Source organism: Pseudorca crassidens, chromosome 8 (assembly GCF_039906515.1).
Source record: "Pseudorca crassidens isolate mPseCra1 chromosome 8, mPseCra1.hap1, whole genome shotgun sequence".
Lineage (NCBI taxonomy): Eukaryota > Metazoa > Chordata > Mammalia > Artiodactyla > Delphinidae > Pseudorca > Pseudorca crassidens.
Window position 1 is genome coordinate 8,117,942 of NC_090303.1, and position 25,113 is coordinate 8,143,054.

Sequence of the window (25,113 nt, forward strand, 5' to 3'; positions counted from 1 at the left end):
AAAAGATCACATTAAGACTGTGAAATTATTTTCCTGGGTGGTTAACATAGTAAATAACTAAATATTTTGCACAACGTAAGCTGTAGAACAGTTTAGTTGCTTAATTTTCTAATCTCAGTCTTGGTATTTACTTGGAAAGTAAAACTTTGGCTTCCTTCTCTTTCTTTAACCGTGAAAAGCATGTGTGTGTCATGTGCCCTACTGCACACTTCCTAGTCTAATATCCAGATCGACGATGCGTGATTGTGATGTAATTAAATGACAGAAATGTTGACTCGCGAGTGGAACCAACCCAGGGGAAGCCAGGCTGGGCAGCCTGTAGACTGAAAGATCCAGGGCTGCCAGAGTGCCAGAAACAGGCCAGAGCAGGAACCCAGGTCTCTGGGCAGGAGTGGAAACGTGCTGTGAGGCCGCAGGGGCTCTCGGGCGCTAGATTTAGTGAAACGCTCTTGCAAAAGGCTTGGAGAGGTGCTCTTCTGGGTGCACCGTCAGCTTTTCTTTTGAACTAAGGCAGTGACAGAGAGCTGGACGTTCTCTCCTGGGCTGGGGGCTGCAGAACAGGCTCTGACGCCCTCGGGCTCTGCTTGGTTTGGTTCACAGAGCTGCACAGGATCGCGGTGTTTCGCCAGTGAAAGGCGATGGGTGGTGAGCCAGGATGCTGTGGGTGACGGAGGGAGCGGGGCGGGCACCTTAGCTGCCTCTCTTGGGGTAAAGTACACAGCGGGCCTGCTGCCTTTCCTCCCTGGGCGGGAGAACAGCCTAGAATAGGCTTCATATGTTCCTCCTGGCTTTCTAGAAACTCTGGAGTGTTTACCCTTCCCCTGCAGTATGTTCCAGTGCCCGGGTGTCCCCTTGCCTGTGGGCACGGGGGGAGGGGGGGCAGCGTGACAGCTGTGGGGCCGGGGTGGGGGAGGGTGGTTGAGGGCCTGCCTTCCACGCCGGCGTATCTCCCTAAAGCCCACAACAGTGCCAGAAAGGTCCCTTCTCACAGCCATACTTTAGGTACCCCACTTCTCCAGAGGTGCCGCACTTTTAGAGAAATACTTTTCTTTTGCTTTATTTTCCTTAACACTTAGACTCTATGCTGATCGTACTAAGTCAAACAATACCTAAGTGTGCAAAGAGTCTGTAAGCTTCCTCCTTCCTTCATCTGGTCCCAACCCGCTGAGGAGAACCGTTCTTACACGCCGTTGCGTGTCTTTCCACCTGTAGAAAATGTTTATCTCTACCTGTCAGCTTGGGGACCACACTGATGCTGCAATTGCTGAATCTGTCGGATTAAGGAACTGCCAGTGTGGCTGACGTGGTGAGAGCCTGGAAGCCGTGATGGGTCCACGGTGTGGGGCTCTGCTCAGAAGGACGGAGGCGTGGGCAGCCGCGGGCAACACTGGGTCTCTGGGTCCCAGAGTATCCCCTCCGTCACCTGGGCATCCTCCACAGAGACATGGAGTAAGCAAACGGTTCAGGAACTCTGCTGTTTCGTGCAGCCCTACATCCTTGTATGGCCTAGAGCGTGGTAACAAGCACAGGGCACCAGACTCTCCTCCACCTCCAGGTACCAAGTACTTGTGTTCAGTTTCGGTGTCAAAGGGAGAAGAGAAAATAAGGTCGGCACGTAGGGGTTCTTCTTCACTCTTTCCTGCCGTGAGTGACAGGCTGTTGCCAGAAGTGAACATTTGTGTATTTTGAGAGCTCTTCCTATGTTCTGTTTATGAGTCCTCTGTCAGATACGTGGTTTGCAGTGTTTACCCCCAGTCCGTAGCTTGTCTTTGCAACCCCTTAGAAGGGTCTTTGCAGGTGACGCGTTTCTTTTAATGGATCATGCTTTTGGTGTCATATCTGAGAATTCCGCACTGAAGTCCAAATCCTGAGGGTTTTCTCTTACGTGATCTTATAAAAGTTTCATAGTTTTGCATTTTAGACTTAAATCTTTGATCCATTTTGAATATAAAGTGTGAGCTTTAGGTCGCCATTCATTCTTTTGCCCCTGAGGTCTAGTTGCCCCTGTGCCATCTGTAGAAAAGACGCTACCCTATTTCAAGACATATTACACAGCTGTAATAATCAGTTGTTTCTTTGTGTTTTGATAATAAATGCCGGTCACTGCGATGTGGACATGGTGGGGACAAAGAGGGGACGTTCCTCCCTGTGGCACTGTGACCTCAGGGTGACCCGGTGGTTGGGGTGCTGGTGAGTGATGACAAGACCTCGCCACAACCCAGCCACCAGACACTTAGAAAAATGCCCACAAAAGGTGCGCTGCAAAGCATGAAAGCTCAATTCTGGACTTTAAATGCTTAAAAAAAGTACATGGTTGGGCTTCCCTGGTGGCGCAGTGGTTGAGAATCTGCCTGCTAATGCAGGGGACACGGGTTCGAGCCCTGGTCTGGGAGGATCCCACATGCCGCGGAGCAGCTAGGCCCATGAGCCACAACTACTGAGCCTGCGCGTCTGGAGCCTGTGCTCCGCAACAAGAGAGGCCGCGATAGTGAGAGGCCTGCGCACCGCGATGAAGAGTGGCCCCCGCTTGTCAAAAAATAAAAGTACATGGTTACCCAAATGTAAAATCGATAGCTAGTGGGAAGCAGCCGCATCGCACAGGGAGATCAGCTCAGTGCTTTGTGACCACCTAGAGGGGTGGGATAGGGAGGGTGGGAGGGAGGGAGACGCCAGAGGGAGGGGATATGGAGATATATGTATACATATAGCTGACTCACTTTGTTATACAGCAGCAACTAACACACCATTGTAAAGCAATTATACGCCAATAAAGATGTTAAAAAAATAAATAAATTTTAAAAAAGTATATGGTTACCACGTTTATATCAAACAGTTTTTCAGGTGGAGTTTTTCCTAACGTAAAACAAAAGCAATCTGAACAGAAAGCGTTTTGAAACACGCTTTTGGTGGGGCTCCTTGCAGATAGGGAGTGGAAATGATTAACAGGGCGGTTATCAACTGTGGACTTCCGGCAGCAGAGGCAATGTTATTTTTTGACGTAGTGTGGGCCTGAGGCACATACCCCAGACATTCGATTTTGTGGACAGTCTCTTTCCTCGTCCACGGCAAGGAACAGGAGGAAAATGCAGTGCTGGCAGAGGACATGCGTCTTTTTCTTGGTCATTCCTGCTGCTGGTAGGAAGCAGACGTATTTAGCCTGGCTCTGCTTTCTGCTTTGCTGTGTGTTGCAGAACCCCAACAGAGCCCAGGTCCCCAGGAAGCTGGGGTGTGGGTGAACTCAAGCTGCAATGCCGGAGCGCACCTGCCCTTGGCCACGGTGCAGAGCGGGGGCGGGGGCAGCCTCTAAATTCCCCGTGGGCAAAGCCTCCCCTTGGCGAGCAGGCCGTCACCAAGTTACCCTCCAACCTAGGGTAACAGTGGCTGTTTCTACACAACTCCCTGGTGTTGCTGGGAAGAGAAGGGCAAAGAGATCATTTTGGAGTGGTGAATTTTCTTTCTTTTTAACCTTCCAGCTCTTCTCCTCTCTTCAGAACATGCTGTCAGTGGTTTCTTGTTTATTCTATAGGAGATTTTGAAGCCGGTCGTAGACTCACAAAAAGTTGGCACAGGAAAGGTGTCAAGATAACATTTGGTTCAATGGCTTTCAAACATTACCAAACTGAGAAATTCATTTTAAAAATTATGACATGTACACATGACTATATGTGAAGTTTCATGAAATAATACCGTCTTTATAATATCACTCTGATACTGTCCATTTTCTTTTCTTTCCATTCTATTTCTTTTTCTTGTCTGTTATGCTGGTATAACAACCCACTAAGATGATTTCCCAACACTGCTGGGTTGAGACCCACAGTTTGAAATAGCATCTAGGGCATGACTCTTACGTACAGAACAAGAAATTGAGGCCCTTAGTAGATAAGTGATTAACCCAAAGTTGTTTAAAACTAGTTACAAAGTGGCAGAATCTGGATTAGAACTGTTTTGGCATCAGGAACTTGGGTCGTTCTTGGTACTTCAATGAGCAGAAAGATAGTCTTTGAACCTCACACATGGATAGAAGATACAGTACCTTACATTATTCCCCATTTTCCTTTTCTCCTTTCTGCCACCAGTCATTGGATTAGGACCCACCCCAGTCAGGTATGACCTCATTTTAACTTGATTACATCTTTAAAGACCTTATTTCCAAATAAGGTCACATCACAGATACCAGAGGTCAGGACATGGACACCTCTTATTGAACAGTTCAAGTCACAGCACAGTCATCTGCATATTCCACTTGGAGACTTTGCTCTTGGTGGTCGTAACCACTGCAATGTCAGTGTCGCAGACAGCTTGAAGCATATGATCTCTGAAATGCGTTGAAAACCTTGTGTTCCCTTCCTTAGTCTGCAGTCAGCCCGCCTTGAACTCCAGTGAAGGGCTTCCTTTGGATTTTCTTCATGACTCACTCCACTGAGCCCTCCCCATATTCCAGAAGGACTGTAGCAGATACCTTTGCCAATGGTCTAGAGCCCTCGCTGAAAGCTTTCTTTGGTGAATACAATGTGAGAATGACACACAGGAGGTCACTCTTGCAGGGGAATGACAGCTTACCTGCAGTATAACAAAAAGAGTGATATGGTGAGACACTGTATAAATCCCAAGTTTTACATTACAGCTAGGCTGAGTGGAGATCTCTGCTGGGTCTACAGATGATAACAAAGACTGAGGAAAGGGAATCCTTTTATGCCCTTTGAAAATTGCAACTCATTAATCAAACTTGTGTTTTCAAAATATGTGAAGAGGAGATCAAGATGGTGGAGTAGAGGGATGTTGAGCTCACCTCCTTCCACAAATACATCAAAAATACATCTATGTGTGGAACAGTTCTCACGGAATACCTGCTGAAAGCTTGCAGAAGATCTCATACAACCAAAGCTGCAAAAAAAGATCCCCATGTAACCAGGTAGGATGAAGGGAAAAAGGAGAAGAGGAGGAATCGGGAGGGGACCTGCACCCCTGGGAGGAAGCCGCGAAAGAGGAAAGTTTCCCTCACCCTGGGAACCTCCCTCACCAGCCAGGAGGTCAGCCTGAACAGATGAGGAGCATCAGAGGCTGGAGAGGAGAGTGTGGGAGCTGGCCTGTGGCCCCACAGGGTAGAGAGAGACCAGGACAGACAGTCCTGGCCACATCACTGCACTTCCCAGCCCAAGACGGGCACGTGCTGGTGTGTGCTGCAACTGGCTTCAGTGGACAGACCCAGGGAGAGGACTTGGTTTGGCCACTCGGAGACAGCCCCAAGGGTCTGGAGTGTGGCCACAGAAGGGAAGAGGTACGATTGTCATTGTATGTAGATCTCTATATACTCTATATAGAAAACCGCACAAAAACTATTAGAGCTGAGAAATGATTTCAGGAAGGTAGCAGGATACAAGATTAATACACATAAATCTGTTGCAGTTCTTTACACTGACAATGAAATATCAGAAAGAGGAAGTGAAAAAAAAACAAACCTGTTTAAAATTGTGTCAAAAAAATAAAATACCTAGGAATAAACCAAGGAAGTTTCTGAAAGACTTATACATTGAGAACTATAAAACGTTGATAAAGGAAATCAAAGATGATTCAAGGAAATGGAAAAATATCCCATGCTCTTGGATTGAAAGAATTAATATTGTTTAAATGGCCACACTACCCAAAGCAATCTACAGATTTAATGTGAGCCCCATCAAATTACCCATGATATTTTTCACAGAACTAGAATAAATAATTCTAAAATGTCTGTGGAACAACAGAAGACCCAGAATTGCAAAAGCAATCCTGAGGAAAATGAACAAAGCAGGAGGCATAACCCTCCTGGACTTCAGACAATACTACAGAGCTACAGTAATGAAAACGGCATGGTATTGGCACAGAAACAGACATATGGATCAATGGAACAGAATAGAGAGCCCAGAAATAAACCCATACACCTATGGTCAATTAATTTTCGACAAAGGAGGCAAGAATATACAATGGAGAAAAGACAGTCTCTTCAGCAAGTGGTGTTGGGAAAGCTGGACAGCTGCATGTAAATCAATGAAGTTAGAACACACCCTCACACCATGCACAAAAATAAATTCAAAATGGCTTAAAGACTTAAATATAAGACATGCCACCATAAAACTCCTAGAAGAGAACATAGGTAAGACATTCTCTTAAATAATCTTAGCAGTGTTTTCTTAAGTCAGTCTCCCAAGGCAATAGAAATAAAAGCAAAAATAAACAAATGGGACCTAATCAGACTTATCAGCTTTTGCACAGCAAAGGAAACCATAAACAAAACAAAAAGACAGCCTTCAGAATGGGAGAAAATATTTGCAAACAATGTGACTGACAGGGGCTTAATTTCCCAAATATACAAACAGCTCATACAACTCAATAACAAAAAAACAAACAACCCAGTCATAAAATGGGCAAAAGACCTAAATAGACACTTCTCCAAAGAAAATATACCGATAGCCAATAGGCACATAAAAAGATACTCAGCATTGCTAATTATTAGAGAAATGCAAATCAAAACTACAATGAGGTATCACCTCATACTGGTCAGAATGGCCATCATCAAAAAGTCTACAAATAATAAATGCTGGAGAGAGCGTGAAAAGAAGGGAACCCTCCTATGCTGCTGGTGGGAATGTAAATTGGCACAGCCACTATGGAGAATATATGGAGGTTCCTCAAAAAACTAAAAGTAGAGTTACTGTATGATCCAGCAATCCCACTCCTGAGCATGTATCCAGAAAAGATGAAAACTAATTTGAAAAGATACATGCACCCCAATGTTCATAGCAGCACTATTTACAACAGCCAACACATGGAAGCAATCTAAGTGTCCATCAACAGATGAATGGATAAAGAAGATGATGTGGTGTATATATATACATATATGTGTATATATACACACAGTGGAATATTACTCAACCATAAAAGCAGTGAAATAATGCCATTTGCAGCAACAAATGAGATTATCATACTAAGTGAAGTAAGTCATACAGAGAAAGACAAATATCATATGATATCATGTGTATGTGGAATCTTAAAAATAGTACAAATGAACTTATTTACAAAACAGAAACATAGACACAGAAAACAAACTTATGGTTACCAAAGGGGAAGAGAGGGGAGGGATAAATTGGGAGTGTGGGATTAACAGATGCACACTACCATATATAAAATAGATAAACAACAAGGATTTAATGTATAGCACAGAGAACTATATTCAATAACTTGTAATAAACTGTAATGGAAAAGAATAAAAAAACAAATATAGATATATACATATATATATATTACTGAATCACTTTGCTCTTCACCTGAAAGTAACACAATATTTTAAATCAAGTATACTTCAATAACAAATTAAAAAATAAATAAATATGAACTATAATGCAGACAGCCATTAGTTAAGTCTACTGAGAAGTCTTTGGTGAAATGAAATCCACTGTCTCTGTATATTACTCACACGAGTCAGTAGGCGACATGTTGGGAATTTGTATTTTCCTAATACAAGAAATGATGAGGGATTCGAATATACAGGTTGGCAAGATCAGGGCCCTAAAACACGAACCACAATGAAGGGAACAGAATTAGGGAATTCATTCACAGCGAGGTCAAGGCAGAGCCAGCTGCAAAGACACAGGATGGAGGAAAGCGGCTTAACAGATGCACCCATTGAAGGTGAGGCTTACTTTACCATAAGGAAGTAACAGCCCCACCTGGGATGTTGTAACAAATTACTGCAAGTGCTGTGGCTTAAAACAATACACATGCATCATCACCCTGTGTGGTGCCTGGGTTCTCAGGGGCTCACAGTGCTGTTATCCAGCCCTCCTCCATGCTCATCCCGGTTGTTGGCAGAATCCACTTCCTGGAGGTTGTAGGACTGAGGCCCTTGGGCCCTAGCAGCTGCCTGCCCATTCACAGCAGGACTGTTTGCTTCTTCATGACCACAGTGTCTCTGCCAGGAGAGACATGTGTTAAGAGCTGTCACCTGATCAAGTCAGGCCCACATAGATACTCTCCCTTTTGATCTGGGACCTTAATGACGTCTGCAAGATCCCTTTGCCTCTGACTTAAAACCTACTCACAGGAGTGCTATCCAGCATGCATTTGGATCAAGTTGTATTAAGGAATAAGCAAGGGACATAAAACTGGATAAGCTTATATTGATTGGACGTGCTCAGCTCCAGGACTGCACTTGGGAGGGATGTTTGCAAATTGAAATGGGCCAAAGGGTGGGGAAGGCACTCAGAAAAGTCACAAGGACAGATGAAGATGGCCTGGGGCTGCTTGTTTGGGAGAAGACTAAGGGAGGATATAAGAGTTATCTTCAAATATTTGAAGGGCTATTATTGGGAAGAGGAATTTGACATACTGGCTTTTGGCCTTTGGAAAGGCACGAGGAGACATCTGGAAACATCCATCCCAGCGCAGCACTCGCCTGCCACATTCCTTCCCGGCTCCCCAGTTCAGTTGCTTGTCTGAATTCCAGAGGAGCACAGCCCTGGCCTTCAGCAATCACACATACTGTGGACACTCAGGAAATAGGGAAGTAACCGTGGCAAAGGCCCATTTCCATCGGAATGATCTACTGAAGCGCATGCTCCAGTCCAAGGAGGGTGTGTCCTCCCCTTCATTTCTCTAGACCCTCAAAGGGTCAACCAGCACCAGAAAATCAGGACACCAGAAGCCTTGAGAAGTTTCCGGTGCCTACGTGGACCGTAGTCAGCTGCCTACAATAAAACACATCCACACAGGTATTCTGTATTTAATCATATAAAGAATACATACCACCTTGAAGAATTGCTGCAGGTATGTCTTACCTGAGGCATCAGAGTTGGCATTCAGTTGCCCCTTTCCACTGCATTCATGCAAATTCTTTTAATACTGCAAAAACTCAGTATCATTTCCATCTTCTTTAAGTTTTCTGCGTGTGTCTGCTTTTCCATGGGATGGCGTGGCGGAATGGAAAGCTGGTGGGCCCTGGGGTCAGGTGGGCTCTGGTTTCAGGTCCCAGGTCATTGTGTGCTCCTGGACCCGTAGGCATCTGCTCTGTCGCACTGAGCCATTTTCTTTCCTATAAAATGGGGATGATTCTGTCTCTAAAGGAGTCCGTGAAAACTTAATAGAGCAACACAGAAAGAATAAAGTATATAGTTGGTGCTTTATAAACACTTCTACTTTCTGAAAATTACTTCTAAAATAACTAGACAAGAGTCCTTGAACATGTAGAATTTTCATTTTAACCATATACCATAACGTCAACAGTGTGGTGAAATTCTGCTAAATGTGATCTGTTAAGTATCAGGCAGGGAGAAGAATCGACACCCAGGGTCCCTGTGTCTCCTGGCACGGTGCTGGGTTCTTTACCCAGCGTGTCCTTGATTCTCACAGGTGCCCCCAGTGACACAGTGGCAGATGCGATGGCCAAGCTCACGTGTTTTGGGCTCCATGTTTTGTCCACTGAACGTGCTGCCCTGAGTCTGACAACGTGCAGGGCTCCGTAGGGACGTGCCCCCTGCCCCTGGGGAAGGCGACCCTCTTCCACTGCTAACTCCTTGTGCGTCTCACACATAGTTTAAAAGCAGTATTGATAGTATTATAGTAGCTGCTGTTTACCAGGTACCAGGCCCTGTGCTGGGTAATTATTATGAGTTATCTAATATCTATATTGCCTCACAATTTTCCTGCTTCAGTATCTCCACTTCACAGGTGAGGAAATTGAAGCTCAGAGACTGAATAACTTGCTTTCGTTCACACAGCCAGGGCTTCCAACTCCGAACGTTCTGAATGTCTTAAAACCAATCATTACAGGTTGTAAGATTTACCCCCCAAAAAATGACAGTCTGTGGTAATCCAGAAAAGTGAGATTATTTGGCTCCCGTGGAGGAAGAAAGAGCGCTGGAAAGACGTATTACCAGAGCATGGGAAAAGTGAAACTACGGCTTCTCTGTGAGCCAGTTCTTTCCTGGCAGCGTCTTGGAACAAAACCAACTATAGCAGAATTTTCTGTTTTAATATGAGCTGCAGGGTGACTTTTTTTTTCTTTATGCTTCCACCTCTCTCCCCGTCTCTGCCTAGTTAATTCCGAGGAGCCCCTGCCTGGCCCACCGGACAGCCGTGCAGCTTGCAGTGCCCGGGGCCAGACTCCGCGGCACAGGGGCCACTGGCCTCTGCTCCTGCCAGGAGGCCTAGAGGCCCGCACAGCCCGGGGTGGGGGTGGGGGTGGGGAGGCAGCAGCCGCTGGCGGGCCGAGCAGGGGGTGTGGGGGGCTGTGAGCTGGGGGGTTGATGGCCCATGAGAGCACTGAAGTCTTGCCTTTCTTTTCGTCTCCCCTTCTAAGCCGTGAGTCGACCCCAGTCTCCCCCGACTCTGTCCCCTCTGCCCCTCTCCGTCCGTGCCCCGCTGCAGCCTCGCGTTCTGTGTACACAATGCTGTCCTAATATTTCTCTTTTCTCCGGGCAGGAAATGAGAAACTCATTTTTTAGAGCCATTCAGGAAGTTGTCCAGAGTTATAATGGCCCATTATCTAATGGCCAGAGTTTACTTAGGCTTTCACTACTTCCACTGCCCACTTGAAACAAGGAAAACCATTTCCCCCGCTGCCGCACGTGTGCCGTTGACACGGACCACAGGCACCCGGACGCCCTGCACGCTCCAGGCTAACCCTGCTTCGTGCTCTGAACATTGTGCTCACAACCCCCTTATTTAACCCGTCATTCCTTAGAGAGTCGATCAGCCCGAGCCGTGGCGCTTTTAAAAATGCGTATTCCTAGGCCCGCGGGGGGAGGGGACGGGGGGTCTCCGGAGCGCTCATTCTAAGCCTCATTCTCTGCACCCAAAAGAGGCAGAGCGCACGCTTCAACAAAAGGCGGTTTGCGCCTGAAGCACGTAAAACGTTTCAGATGTGTGGCAAGATGCGTCTTATTGGCACCAAAGATTTTTTATTTTTATTAGGAGCATGAATGACAAGCACTGACTTTGAAGGAGGATTAAGAGAGCAGCCTTTTCTTACCTGCGCTTTGTGCTGTCGGGACAAGTTGGAAGCTCCCCTTTGGGGTTCATCAGTGCGTGAGCACCCACGCCCCCAGCTGAGACCCAGCCCCGTGGGCCGTGCTCTCACCCAGGATGTGGGAAGGCCTGGCCATGAGTCAAGGCTTACAGGAACCCATGCAGGTGAGCGGGGAACATTCCAGCACCTGGTGTGCAGCCACCCTTCCCAACGGCACTCCTCCCTCGGTGCAGCACTGGCCGCGGAAAGGAACCCACAGTAGTAACTCTGGGTGTGTATGTCCCTAGCTGCTCGAGCTGGGCCCACGGGGGAGGTGATACATGGAAACAGGGATCTCCTTCCTCAGATCCTGGCATAACGCAGGGAGTAAAAGTGCACCCCGCTCCCGCATGCTTGACATCTGCCACACCTGCTCGGTGCCCGTTCCTCTCCCGTCTGGATGAACAGCCCCACAAAGCCCAAGGTACCGAGAAGGCAATGAGGTGGCCACCTCCGCGGAGAAGAAAACCTGGTTTCAGACTCTGCAGTCACCTTCCCCTGCCCTGCTCCGAAGGTGGGGTCCATCAGGGCAGGCCCCCTTGGCACAAAGGACCCCATGAAAGAACCTGAAATCCAGTCTGTAAAACTGCGAAACAGATGCCAGCAATGTTCCTAGGACGTCTTCGTGAGTCAGAACACAGGTGCCTTCAAGAACATTTAACTTCTCGACCAGTGTGTCCTGAGTATGTGCACTCTCCCTGGACCTGGCCACACTTGTGGTTGTTCAAATTACAGGGGTGATTTTAGAGTAATTTAAAAGTCAACTGCCGGGCATCTGCACTTGCAAACTGAACGCCTGGCACACGACTTGGTTAAGGTCATTCCAATACAAATTACAGGGGCGCACCTGGGCGACCTCCACAGTCATCCAGCTCCTGTGATTACCAAGGGCAGTCACCTTCCCTCTCAGCCCTGATGAAAGCCTCCATCATTCTGCTAATGGGGCGCAGCCCTGTTATCAGCCCCATTTTTTTTTTTTTTTTTTTTTTTGAATGCTGACACTGTTTTCTTTCTGGAATGAAAGGCCTCTGCCCACCTCACTCCCGTCCCTTTGAATGTGAAGACAGCAAGCTCCGGAGGTTTGCCAGTGTGCCCTTCCTGCACTCCATCATCCTTCGTCTTCCCTCCCTCCACCATTCTTATCTGTCTCCATTTGTTTGGCTGTATTTTAATTCCTTGATACAAAAACGCCTCCTCCTTGTAACAAGTTCAGTGGTCGCAGAAAGTCAGAGAATAGAGGGGGTCTTGCTCTCCACCTCCCAGATCCCACTTCCACTGGCCAGAGTTTGGGAGGTGCCTTCCAGAAGTTGTTCTCTGTATTCTACATACAAACGTATGCACAAATAAAAATACTCTAGGTTTGGTTTATAGTTTTATGCAATGAGTTTGTATGATGCAAATTGTTTTGCTACTTGCTCTTTTTTTTTTTTTTTAAACTTCACTTTAACTGAGAGCTTTCCAAATTGCAATCTGTATGAAACAGCCTCATCTGTGTAATTGTCCCTCGTCCTCGGGGTGGCCTGCCGCTGCTGGTGGGCATTAAGATTGCTTTGGATTTGTTAGCCAGAACAGTGAGGGCTGTAGTGAACATGTTTACACAGTTTTTCTCTGCACACAGAAAGGGGTTTTCCAGAAGAGAGCTAGAAGGTAAGGACCATTCAGTGGATTTTTCAATCAATTGTTTTAAAAATTTCCATTATACCCAGAAGTTGTTATACATATCCAGAGCCCCAAATCATCAAGATTATTTCATCATCTATCCTTTCATTTCTGAAAAAGTTTAAAGCCAGTCACGTCACACCAAGGAATAATGTCATTTCACCACACCATCCTTCATTATGCATCCCTGAAACCGCGAATTTTATGTCATCCCAAGAAGAGTGTGGAAACAGTTCAAGGAATGCTCAAGCTGTTGGTCAAAAGAGCCCGGACTGTGTTCTAAATGTGGCCCTGAGTGGTGGCAACTCTATCAGAGCTTGCCCTAGACAAGGTCCCTCGGCCTTCTGCAGAGCTGTACACAGGTGACAAGACCCAGTCCTAACTTGGTGTACACACCCATGACTGAAGTTTGGCAAAACAACGTGTACAACACACACCCTTAATGACTAAGCTGCCTCTGTTCTCCCACTGTGCCCATGATTCCTGCTGTGCTGGGAACAGAATGGCCTGAAACACAGTATTGTGGGTGAAATATCGCAAACTGGCCCTTGCTTCACTTTGCATTTGGCCTGACAATTCCAGTAGATGCTGAGTTCTGCAGATTTATTTGAGGAGGCCAGGAAATGCCCTGGAGGCCGAGATTAGGTGCTCCCCGTCGTGGAGCAGTCACCTTAATCGCTGCGGCAAGGTCTGAGTCAAGAGCATCGGCGCAACCTCACTGCAGCCCTGGGGTGCAGCGTGCCCTGCGGAGGCTCCGGTGTCCTTGCAACCGCATAGTCGGGGGCACTTGCAGATCCAGGCCAGCCCGAGAGCCCGGCACACTCACATTTCACCTATGCCCGCGATTGCAGCACATAAATGATCCCGTTTTTCGTCCCCGAGGACTGCTGTTTTTTCTATATTTATTATGACCGTATAATTGGTTCTGAAGAAAGTGTTCAAATTGTGTATCATGTGGAATACGGTTATGGAATCAAGTTGATACACCTTTTTCACCGGTTCACAACAAGCTGTCCTAGCGAATGTCACCAGGCACAGTGACGAGCAGGTCACGCCATCCCTGTGCCAGGCTAATTACAGCTGCCTGCCCTGGCATCAGCCACCGGGCAGGGCCAGCTGGTGGTGCATCTCCAGCAATTTGCAGATAATAAATGTGGTTTTGATGACGTTGCTAAAGATCTGTCAGTGTAGAGAGGAATCAGAGATGAGGAATTTGGAGGGCTTCTACTGCTAGCATTTCTGCAAGTGACCAGTTAGAGGGCTGAGTCCAGCCTGCACACCTATGTGAAAACCTGTAATGGACAAAGTTCACTTAATTGGCTGCGCTGGGCCTTCATTGCTGCACACGGGCTTTCTCTAGTTGCGGCGAGTTGCGAGATGGTGGCTTTTCTTGTTGCGGAGCACAGGCGCTAGTCTCATGGGCTTCCGTAGTTGTGGCACACAGGCTCAGTAGTTGTGGCTCACAGGCTCTAGAGCACAGGCTCAGTAGTTGTGGCTCACGGGCTTAGTTGCTCCGTGGCCTGTGGGATCTTCCCGGACCAGGGCTCGAACCCGTGTCCCCTGCATTGGCAGGCGGGTTCTTAACCACTGTGCCGCCAGGGAAGTCCCTTAATTGGTCACTTTTATGTGTCCCGTCTTTCTAACTTGCCCAACATTTTCACATGTTTTAATTTTAGTCAAAAGAATCCAAACTAAAATGGGACTTGGAAAAATTATTTACCTTATGTGTGTCTTAATTTCCTCAACTGACATCTCAGAAAAAGAAGATGAGCTAGAGGGTCCCAGGGGTCCCCTCCAGCGTGCATGCCTGTCAGCTCCTCACAATGGGCAAGGCTTTAGGGCACTTCTGTTGGTCGTGTCCTGTGAGAACAGATTTACCTTCTACCCTTTTAGTTCTACTTTCCATGTTTGAAATTATAGAGGTCATGTGTCCAGGCTTTTTAAATGAAATCGCCTTTGTGTTGGTGGTTGTATTGGTCATTTTTTACTCCACTTAGTTTTGGAATCCCTAGCTTGGCCAATTCATAACCAAAAACTGTAGTTTACAGTTAGTAATAAATCCCACAGATGACTCCATATTCTCTTTCCACGGCTCATTTTCAGGTTTTAGTCCTAGTTAATGATTAACAGAAACAAAAGCCTTTCTCACCCTGATTGTGCAGCACCTCTGCACTACTTTTCCTCGTCCTTTCATGGTATTACACACGTTTCTCTTCTGGAAACAGGAATTTCTGCTTATATCTGTGGACAATCAATAATGAAGAAATGATTTTTTTCAAGGAGGAAACTGTATTTATATCTACTCTAATTTTGATGGAAACTTTCTCTGGAGACTGGGGTTTTGTTTTTAAAGTTCTTTTCTTTTAAACATAGGAGAGTTTTTGCATCTGTTATCCAAGGATTAACCTAAGTTTCTCTTAGGCGGTGTGGTTTAAGGCTCAACGTTTGAATCCAGTCCACTCCTGGCGGCGGTGTTGGTCTTCCCGGTCACGCTGTGACTGTTCCTGGTGGCCCAGGGAGTGGCCAGGGAAGCACGGGAGGTGCCGACAGGCACAGAGCAGTTGTCTTCATAAAACGTCAGCTGTATCGCAGATGATGGCAGAACCAGGACAGGAAGTGCATCCACCGAGCACTTACAGTACAGCCAGTGTGAGATGCACATAACATATAAAAAATGAAACTGTGGTACCCATGCAGTGCATTGCATAGGCTTGTATGTTTTCCCCATTACAAAGGAAAGTTTGTCTTTAAGAGGGCTTGCTTGACAGGATGACATCTGGCGATAACATTTTTCGTTTGGAAGTTAACCTTAGAAGCGAGTTTCCATTGACTGGTGAGGAGAAGAATGAATTGTCCTAACCCAGCGTCCAGCACTGCATCCTCGGGAGAGAGAGCTCTTGGTCGGTCCTGAGAGGCAGCTGTCTTGTGCCAGCACCAATTCTGGGAGGTTTGCCTAGGACTCTTCCTGAGCATGGCAAAAGGGCCTCGTGGACGTGGCCCTCCTACTGTCCAGGTGATCGTACAGGACAGGCTAGCCTGTCACATCAGGAGGCCCAGTCAGAGAGAGGTTTTCAGGCATCTAGTTTGGGGGCAGTCGATAGAGCAGTGCTTGGAGACTCCTTAAGTCGGTGACCAACATCTAGGTCATAGTTTTCTACTAAGAGTCCGTAATGAAAAGAGGAAGAGGAAGCTACTCCGGAGCATTCTAACAATTTTCTTTCTAACTTCATCTCTCGCTAATGCTAGATACTCGAAGACTTTGCGTCCATGCAGCTATCTCAGATTGGTTTGGGAAGAGGGTAGAAGAAGGAACGCATAGTGCTTTAGGTTGTTTCTGGCCATCGTAATTGCTCAGCACGACATGTTCACGGGCGTTTATTTTGCAGGCTCCAGACAGACCCTGCTTTTTAGCAGATACGTAGTTATCCTTGAAATATTAGAAAGGTCCCAGCAATTTAGCAAAGGCGTTTTGGATCATTCAAAACCATGACTCACAGTAATGCAAATTCATGACTCTGACTTCAGTTGAGCAAAAGAAACAGAGTTCTGTGGGGACATCCAGACTTGGGAAGTTGCTCTGAAGGCTTTTAGGGACTTGGAGAGGGGGCTCTGGGCCTCCTCCTTCAATGGTTCTTTCAATCCCCTTTCTTCAAATTGAGGCTCAGTGTCCCAATAATTCTGAATCGTCCTTTATCCTTTTCCAGTTGAAATGCCTTGCAAATGTGTACCAAAAGGTGGTCATTTCCCTGAGGATGCGGCTTGATCCTCTTATTCTTTTGTAACTCCTGGTGCCCAGGCTTGTGGCACTAAGGGCGTGGTCTCTCCAGCCCATCGCTGTGCCCTCGAGGGTGCATTCCCTTGGGAAATGCTGGGGGAAGGAATTCGTCACCTTGGAAACTTAGAGCTGCCTCCAGCTAAAACAGGAAAGTCAGTGGTGAACACAGGGTGATCCTGGGGCTACATCCACTCTTTATGTTGGTAAGGGATAGATTTCACAGGGAAAGGAGAAAATAGTATTTTAAAACTCAAGTTTGTATTTTCTCTTGCTTATGATTCAGTAAAGTCTACAGAGGAGCCTTAGAAGTCACCTTGTGGAGTTGAATGTATTGTTTTTCAGTTCCTCGTGGCACATACGGAGCCATCACCACTTTTGAGAAAACATCTTGTTTAGGCCTCACAGTGGCCCTTCTCACTCGCTCTGCCTTCTGATCCTCTGCTTGAAATCACGGACGTTCCACTGTGTCACCCACAGAGCAGATATCCTGGCAGGCAAGCCCTCACCAGCAGGTCTGCCGGGAGCTCCTACCACCGTTTCCTGGATGAAAAGTCAGGGTGCGGCAGGGAGCTGGGAGAGCCTGGTCTCCTGAAGAGACGGTGGTACAGACACAGCGTGGGTTCCCGGGGCGCAGCCAGGGGCCCGCTCTTGACTGTCTGTTCCTGACTCTGCACCCTTTGTGGCGCTCGTTGCCCGCCTGCGCTGACCCCACCAGCCATGGGCACGCGCTGTCTCTGGTCTTGTCTGGTATCCACTTTTCCCTCCGTCATGCAAAATTCAAAAGGTCAGATCACTTCACCTTCTTAGACTCAATTTCCTGCACCCTAGAGGAGGAGAACGAGGTTGGCATCACTGCCTTGTCCCCTCCGGTCTCCCGGCTGGTGCAGCGGCCACCTGGCGGTGATCACCCCGCGCAGCGCACTGGCCCGAGTGCAGGGCAGCTTCCCGATTTGTGCAGTGACCACAGGGTCCCACAGGCATGTGCGGGCGCGCGCGCACACACACACACACACACACACAGAGGTAAGGTGATAGCGCCTAGTTAAGGAGGAGAAAGTAACGCTCAGTCTCTCCTTTTTATAGAGGGGGAAATGGAGACTCCGTTTGAGGTGAGAAAGCACGGCAGTGAATCCCGGGCTCCACCTCAGCCTTTTCTCCATGAAAGTTGCCCTCACTCACACTGTACACATACTCAAATATTGTTTAATGTCTTTTTTTCAACTCTTAGTCCTGTAGGGTCTGATGGCAAGAAACGATTGTAAGTATGCAGCTTACTTCAAAGGGACTGAGGATAAATGTGATAAGAAACCCAGTAATGTCTGTGGGAAGCAAAAGTCAAAAGAACGGTGACAAGGGCACCGAAGGCTAGATTGACAGCAGGGCATTGTGAAAACAAAGTAATTACTCATTGCCTCTATCCTCATAATTAAAATACACACGCACACCCAGGCACCCTTGTCTAAGTCCTGGGCCCACATAATATCCGGCAGCTGGGAGCACACACATCGGCTACTTCCGTGCAGCCAAGTGGACGGCAGTCCGGGGTCAGGCAGCTGACCCTCAACGACCCCAGCCAAGTGGTTCTCAAGGCTGGCTGTTCACTGGAATCCTCTGAAGGGCTTTCAAACGCCCGTGCTACCCCAGCATGACTGACGTGCAAATAATATCGTTTAAAAGCCTTACCGTGACTTGCTGAATATCTGACCCAATGATTTGGTCAATAAGTTCTTTCCCTTTAATTTCCTTGTTTGTAAACGCAGGCTTCCCACCTGTGTCTTCTAGGTATGGCAACTTTGGGTTCTAGTTCATAGCAGTGCTGGCTCTGTCGATCAGAATTCACCTAGGACTCCTTTCTAGAAAATCACGGGGGACGGAATTTGTCTCCCCGGCAAGTATGGAAGGGTGAATGTGTGCATCAGTAGGTTTCTCCTTATGGATTGCAGCTGTCTGATGACTGCGCAGCAGTTCCGTTTCTGAGCGGTTTACAGTCACGCTGGGTTAAGCACACGCGTCAGCGCACCCTGAGGCACCATCGGTGGTGGCTACTGAAGGATCCGTCCCCTCGCTCATTTATTCCGCAGGTTTCTCTCAGGGGCCTGCTGCGTGTTTGCCGATTGTTGGGTGCTCAGGCACGAAGCAGGCACAGCCCGTTCATCTCCCTGGTTGGTTCAGGTGCTCAGTGGGTTGACTACACCTCTTGGTACCGTGACCAGCCTTATTCTTGACTCCCCCGCTTGTTGTCGACCTGAACCTTACCTTTGGGGCTCACTTTCTTCATATGTGACATCTACATGCTAACAGATGCTGCTGGCGGGGGCCTTAACCTGCTCCGTACGCATCCCCTAGTCCGTGCCCCCCAGCTGCCTGTCGTCTCTCCCTCTCCTGCTCCGACTGCTAACGCGGCCCCTCCCCGGTCCATTTCCCTGTGTCTGTGCCGCCCAGGCCCACATTAAATCTTGAACCTATTCACTGACCACTTGCTCTGGCTCTCCTCTGAAGGGCTCCGCAGTCGCTGCACCGTAACTCATATTTCGGGTACCGAGGTGCAAAGAGGTGTGCGAAGAGGCATCTCAGAGCTCTCAGCTGCTCTCAGTGGGACAATCTTAGGTACCCACTTCCTCATCCTTGAGGTATATCACTCAGTGCCCTTGAGGATGACATTCAGAACCCCAGAGATCTGCACCTCCAAATCACCTTTCCTACCTACCCCCATGGCATTGGAGCTGTTTCACCTCAGAAATCTTGAAACCTAATATCAGAAACAGAAATCTAACTCTCGTTTTACAGTGCTTTGCTCTGTCACGCTTCCGAGACACTGCATTTTTTATTTTTTATTTTTTTACAAATTTAAGGTTTGTGGCAACCCCACATCAAACAGGCCTTTCGGTGCCATTTTTCCAACAGCATTTGCTAACTCTGTGTCTCTCTGTCACTTCTGGTAATTCTTGCAATATTTCAGACTTTATCATTGTTGTATTTGTTATGGTGATCTGTGATTAGTGACCTTTGATGCTATTATTGCAAAAAGATCTCAGGCTCAGATGATGGTTAGCATTTTTTAGCAATAAAGTATTTTTAAATTAAGGTATGTGCATTGCTCTTTTAGGCATAACGTTATTGAACACTTAAAAGATTATGGTATAGTGTAAACATAACCTTTATATGCACTGGGAAACCAAAAAAATCTGTGTGACTCGCTTTATTGCAATTTTCACTGTATTGCAGTGGTCTGGAAGCAAACCCAAAATACCTCCAAGGTCTGCCTGTTCTCTAGTTTAAAAAAAAAAACAATGGGGGCTTCCCTGGTGGCGCAGTGGTTGAGCATCCGCCTGCCGATGCAGGGGACACGGATTCGTGCCCTGGTCTGGGAAGATCCCACATGCCGCGGAGCGGCTGGGCCCGTGAGTCATGGCCGCTGAGGCTGCGCGTCCGGAGCCTGTGCTCCACAATGGGAGAGGCCACAACAGTGAGAGGCCTGCGTACCGCAAAAATAAAAAATAAAAAAAATGAGCAGCTAGGGGTGCACCAACACCTCATACTATTTTATTTTTTCATAATGAAGCCTTGTCCCCTCTTATAAGAATGTCGCCCCTCTTCTCTACTGGTTAAATTCTGGTGTTCCTTCCGGTCCCCAGTCTCTCATCATCATGTTTCCAGATGTTATAGGGCAACCTTCCTTTGCAGTTTTGGTGAAGACTAAAAACCTGTATGCAGTTAACTTACCATCACTGGTTTGGATACAGGCCTGTCTGGAGCGCAGTTCCTCCCCGTGTTCTCGGGGCACTGCCTCTGTGTCTCTGATATACGTCTGTGGGCTGTGTTGAAAGTGCCCCGGCCCGCTAACTGCCGAGGGAAGAGACAGGTTTGGACGAGCTGACCAGACACGTCTGCTGTGCTCAGCTGCTCAAGCATCCTCACGATCACTGTCATTCCTCCTGTGATTTGAAGCCCTGTTTTTTTCTGCTAATTTAGAGAAAATTTCCTTTGCAAATCCTTGATAAAATGAAGACTTCAAACTTGTAGTTGATTTTCCAGTTATGTAGTTGTATGGACCAAAGTTCTTGGTAACAGTTCAGAATCTTGTAAAACACACCCGTGTGTACGGAGATCTGTTTCTGAGTTAACTCTGGTACACCAGCGGACGAAAGCCTAAACCACGTCATGGGGGTAAGCTGTCTTTGCCATTCATGCTTAGTTTTTCTGCTCATTTATAGAAAATTCTATCAAGCAGTGGGAATTAGATGACAGAGATCACCTGTTATTTTAAAAAATTCTATCTATGGATATTTTACTTGCAGGAACACGTGAAGCATCATGATCTCAGGGACCACGAAACCAAAATATTTTTCCCACTCGGACATAAATTGATTGATCAGGTGTTCCAGGGCCAGCTGCTCCTTACTCAGCTTCCAATTTCACATCTGTCGACTAGGAATGTACAGGTTCCCTTGGAAAAGGAGACCTCTCCTTTGCCTTGCACTGGTGACAGAGTCTGTGCTGCGTTCCTGCCCACCCGCTCAGGGGCGGCTGTGAATGGTGGCTGTGTCCTTGCTGGGGCCAGGCAGAGCACTGGGGTGGCAGTGTTTCTAGATTGCTCCCTTCCCGAAGTTACTTGAGGTTCTGCCTAGATTAGATGTTAATAAAGCTGCCCTGTGGGCTTCCCTGGTGGCACAGTGGTTGAGGGTCCGCCTTCCGATGCAGGGGACGCGGGTTCATGCCCTGGTCTGGGAAGATCCCACATTCCGCGGAGCGGCTGGGCCCGTGAGCCGTGGCCGCTGAGCCTGCGCGTCCAGAGCCTGTGCTCCGCAACGGGAGAGGCCACAACAGTGAGAGGCTCGCGTACCGCAAAAAAAAAAAAAAAAAAAAAAAAAAGCTGCCCTGTGCCAGGCTTGTGCAATGGAGCTAATGGAATGGAATGAATGTAATGTGAATTCATTACCGCAGCCCCTCACCAACCCTCCAGATGCATATTATCATCCTCCTTTGCCCGATAAAGAAAGGGAAGCAAGAGAGAGTGTGACTTTCCCAAGGCCGAGCCTGTGCTCTTTCTGGAGCTTGAATAACTGGTTCTAGAATGTTAGCATGCAGAGAAACTCCTGAGGACGTTTGTCAAAAACGCAGACTTCTGTGTACTGCCCAGATCTACAGAGCCAGAATCTCCCGAGGGGGCTTGAGCCACTTTCCCTGAGGGCTCTCAGATCCACCGGGGGAAGGAAGGCAACACAGCCACTGTGAGAATGACCTCAGCTGACAAAGCTCCCTCTCACACCTCCCACCCAGTGTTGTTTTAATAACACAACAAAACAAAATAAAACTGACCAGCCCAAAATATCCATCAGAGAACGAATGGATAAGTAAATCACCTAGAGGGAATTTACTGGAAAGCTACAGAAACTGAAGCTCCTTCCAAGGCCCTGGGTGGTCCTAGCAGTATGCTGGCAGGGCCTTATGGTTTATGAAATTTGCATAAGGAAAGTATCTTGTGATTTTTCATTCCAAGTATTCACTTGCACTTTGTACCTAATTTTATATGCATAAGTCTCAGGGCCCACAAACCCTGTGTCCAACTCGGGGGCCACCTGGGGGGATACTGCCCAGCAGGAAACAGATGGCAGTAGATCACAGTGTGTCTGGTGAGTGATGGCCAAGATGGAGTCTGTACTTTGCCCACAACATCCATAGGACAATCCCATTTGTGAAGAAAAAGGAAGTGATATATTTGTGTGCACCTAAGCACCTCAAAAAAATTATTTAGCCCTCTACCTTTCCGTACTCTTGATCTTGCCGCCAACTTCAAAAATGGTATTGATTCTATTATTTCTCCTAAATAGAAAAGGATACATTTTTATAGAAAGCTTGAAAATAATTAAAAATGTGATGAGAAAATATTCTCAAATCATGCCTCACAGTAATAACTACTGTAATGTATTTAAAATTGGCGTTTCTTCCAGGATAGACCCCAGAGCCGCCCTATGCCTTGATGGTGTAGTTGCTGAAACAAAGAATCCCCTTTACTTTAAAAAACGAGGGTGTAGATAGCCTTATTAGAAATGGAAAACTCATTGATTTTTTTTTTTCCCCCACACCTAAACAGCCTGTGTTTCTTTGAATAACCAATTTGTGACCTGGCTGGGACCAGGGGAGGGAGCGCTCCTGTTCACCTACTGCGAGCGCGGTGGCAGACCTGAAAACATGCATGGGCTCCAACAGTGGAGGACCGGTTACATATGTAACTTGACTCTATATGACGAAATACTCCTCTACCAGTAAAAAGTATTTTGTAGATAAATATTTATTAAAATAAAATACTTGGCAGTCTATTAAATGAAAAAAGGCAAGTGAAAAATTATGTGTAGTAGAGTCCCATTTTTATAAATAAATTCCCTACCTACCCGGTATGCATAGAAGGAATTCTGAAAATACAAATACCGTATGAAGATCATTGGTTCTGTCTTTTTTTCCTGTTTGCTTATCTTTAAGCCAGTCATGCTTCAAAGAACATGTTCCTCCAACAATATAAAAATGAAATAATTGAACTATTTTATTTTTTTTTTGCGGTACGCAGGCCTCTCACTGCCGTGGCCGCTCCCGTTGCGGAGCACAGGCTCCGGACGCACGGGCTCAGCGGCCATGGCTCACGGGCCCAGCTGCTCTGCGGCATGTGGGATCTTCCTGGACCGGGGCACGTAATTGAACTATTTTAAACAAGGGCAGGCAAACCTGGCCCTCCAAGCTATCATCCTTCTGTGATTTGAAACTTCAGTTTTCGCACTTGATAAAAAGATTCAACAAGGTATTGAAATAATATATGAATAAATAAACCATTAAAGGGGTGGAGGTGTTGTCTATGAGCCGAATTATTAAGTGATTTGATTCCTTTGAAATCGCAGTCTTCTGATTGCCAGGCAGCAGTGGCTGCCCCAGGAGCTGCCGTCTCCAGGGGGAGCAGGTGAGAGGGCCCGAGAAAGGCCCCCAAAGCACGCGGCCCTCCAGCCTCTTCTCAAGTGCCTGTCTTCTCCCCTTCTCACTCCTCTGTCCAGTGGCCTCAAAGAGGAAATGGAAATCATTCGAGAAATACCCCTGTGTTCTCTCCAACCTGCTCTGCTCACGTGCACATAGGTGGCCTCCTCTGTATCCCTCTGTTGATTTATTCTCTGGAAGTCAGTGGATCGCAATCCCATCCCCGGCACGCTGTGAAGATTGTGGTGAAACTTCCCCACATCTCCTCAGTTACACAGACATTTCAGATGAGCTAACAGATGCCCGTTCTAGGGTAGGGTGGTCCCATTTGACTCCATTTTTGTTTGGGGCCAGTGGGATGGGTTATATATTTTTTTAATGCTACATTCTTTTAAGCATTAAAGACCACCGTTTGACTTTCAGAACTGGAAGGCATTGTGATGGTAGCACCATTTGACTTTCAGAATTGGAAGTCAGTGTGATGGTGAGGGCCACATTCCTTTCTATGAAAAGATGAAATAATTGCTTGGAATAGCTGAGCAGGACACTTGGTCCCAGAGGCACAGGAGGAATTCAGGCGCGAGGCAGGAAAATAACACTTTGCACTTAGCCGCCTTGAGGGCTGTGATCAGCCACTGCAGGACCTGCTGCTGCCAACGCCACCTTCTGGAGGGGTGCCCCGCTGTCACCAGCTGCGGCTGTCCCCCGAGGGCAGTCTCACCAGGCTGCGCCTGCACCAAGGCATGCTGGGGTGGGAGACGTCCTCTGCTGACGGCTCTGTGTGCCCCCTCCCAGGGTCTGATTCATGAGAAAGCACGGATTTCACAATTTCTCCCAGCGTCTTCTGCCAACTTCTGTGAACAGATGTGGAATTAAAAAAAAATAAAAGCAAAGGATCTCCATTCTCAATAACTGGGATGTTTCTTTTATATATATATAAAAGAAACATAAAATGTATATATATGTACATTTTTAAAAATTTGTTTATTTTTGGCTGCGTTGGGTCTTCGTTGCCACGCGGGCTTTCTCTAGTTGCGGCGAGCAGGGGCTACTCTTCGTTGCGGTGCGAGGGCTTCTCATTGCCGTGGCTTCTCTTGTTGCAGAGCACAGGCTCTAGGCGCACGGGCTTCAGTAGTTGCGACACGTGGGCTCAGTAGTTGTGGTGTGTGGGCTTAGTTGCTCTGTGGCACGTGGGATCTTCCCGGACCAGGGATCGAACCCGTGTGCCCTGCATTGGCAGGCGGATTCTTAACCACTGTGCTACCAGGGAAGTCCCAACTGGGATGTTTCTGATAGAAGAAAATAGGCTAATGATTTGTTTAAAATCTCAGAGATGGAACTGATGCATTAAATGCACCGGTGTTTACAGATACGGGCAGACCTTGTTTTATTGCAGTTTGTTTCATTGCACTTCAGAGATACTGTGTTTTTTTTACAAATTGAAGATCTGTGGCAACCCTGCATTGTAAGATGATGGGTAACATTTTTACCAATAAGTACTCTTTAATTAAGTACATTTTTAATGTACATTTAATGTACATTTTTTAGACATAATGCTATTGCACACCCACTAGACTACAGTGTAGTGTAAACATAACTTTTATGTGCACTGGGAAACCAAAAAACTTGTGTGACTTACTTTACTGCCATATTCGCTTTATTGCATGGTCTGGAACGGAAC

At 47.1% G+C, this 25,113-nt stretch overlaps 1 protein-coding gene and 1 long non-coding RNA gene across 4 annotated transcripts in view; both read left to right on the plus strand.

The window, feature by feature from the left end:
* EGFR (epidermal growth factor receptor) overlaps window positions 1-25,113 on the plus strand; it is a 193,076-nt gene that overhangs the window by 65,285 nt on the left and 102,678 nt on the right. The window lies entirely within an intron of this gene.
* Window positions 3,313-12,404, plus strand: LOC137228785 (uncharacterized). The gene is made up of 2 exons (XR_010945355.1): window positions 3,313-7,665; window positions 10,945-12,404. It is a non-coding gene; the product is annotated as an uncharacterized lncRNA (long non-coding RNA).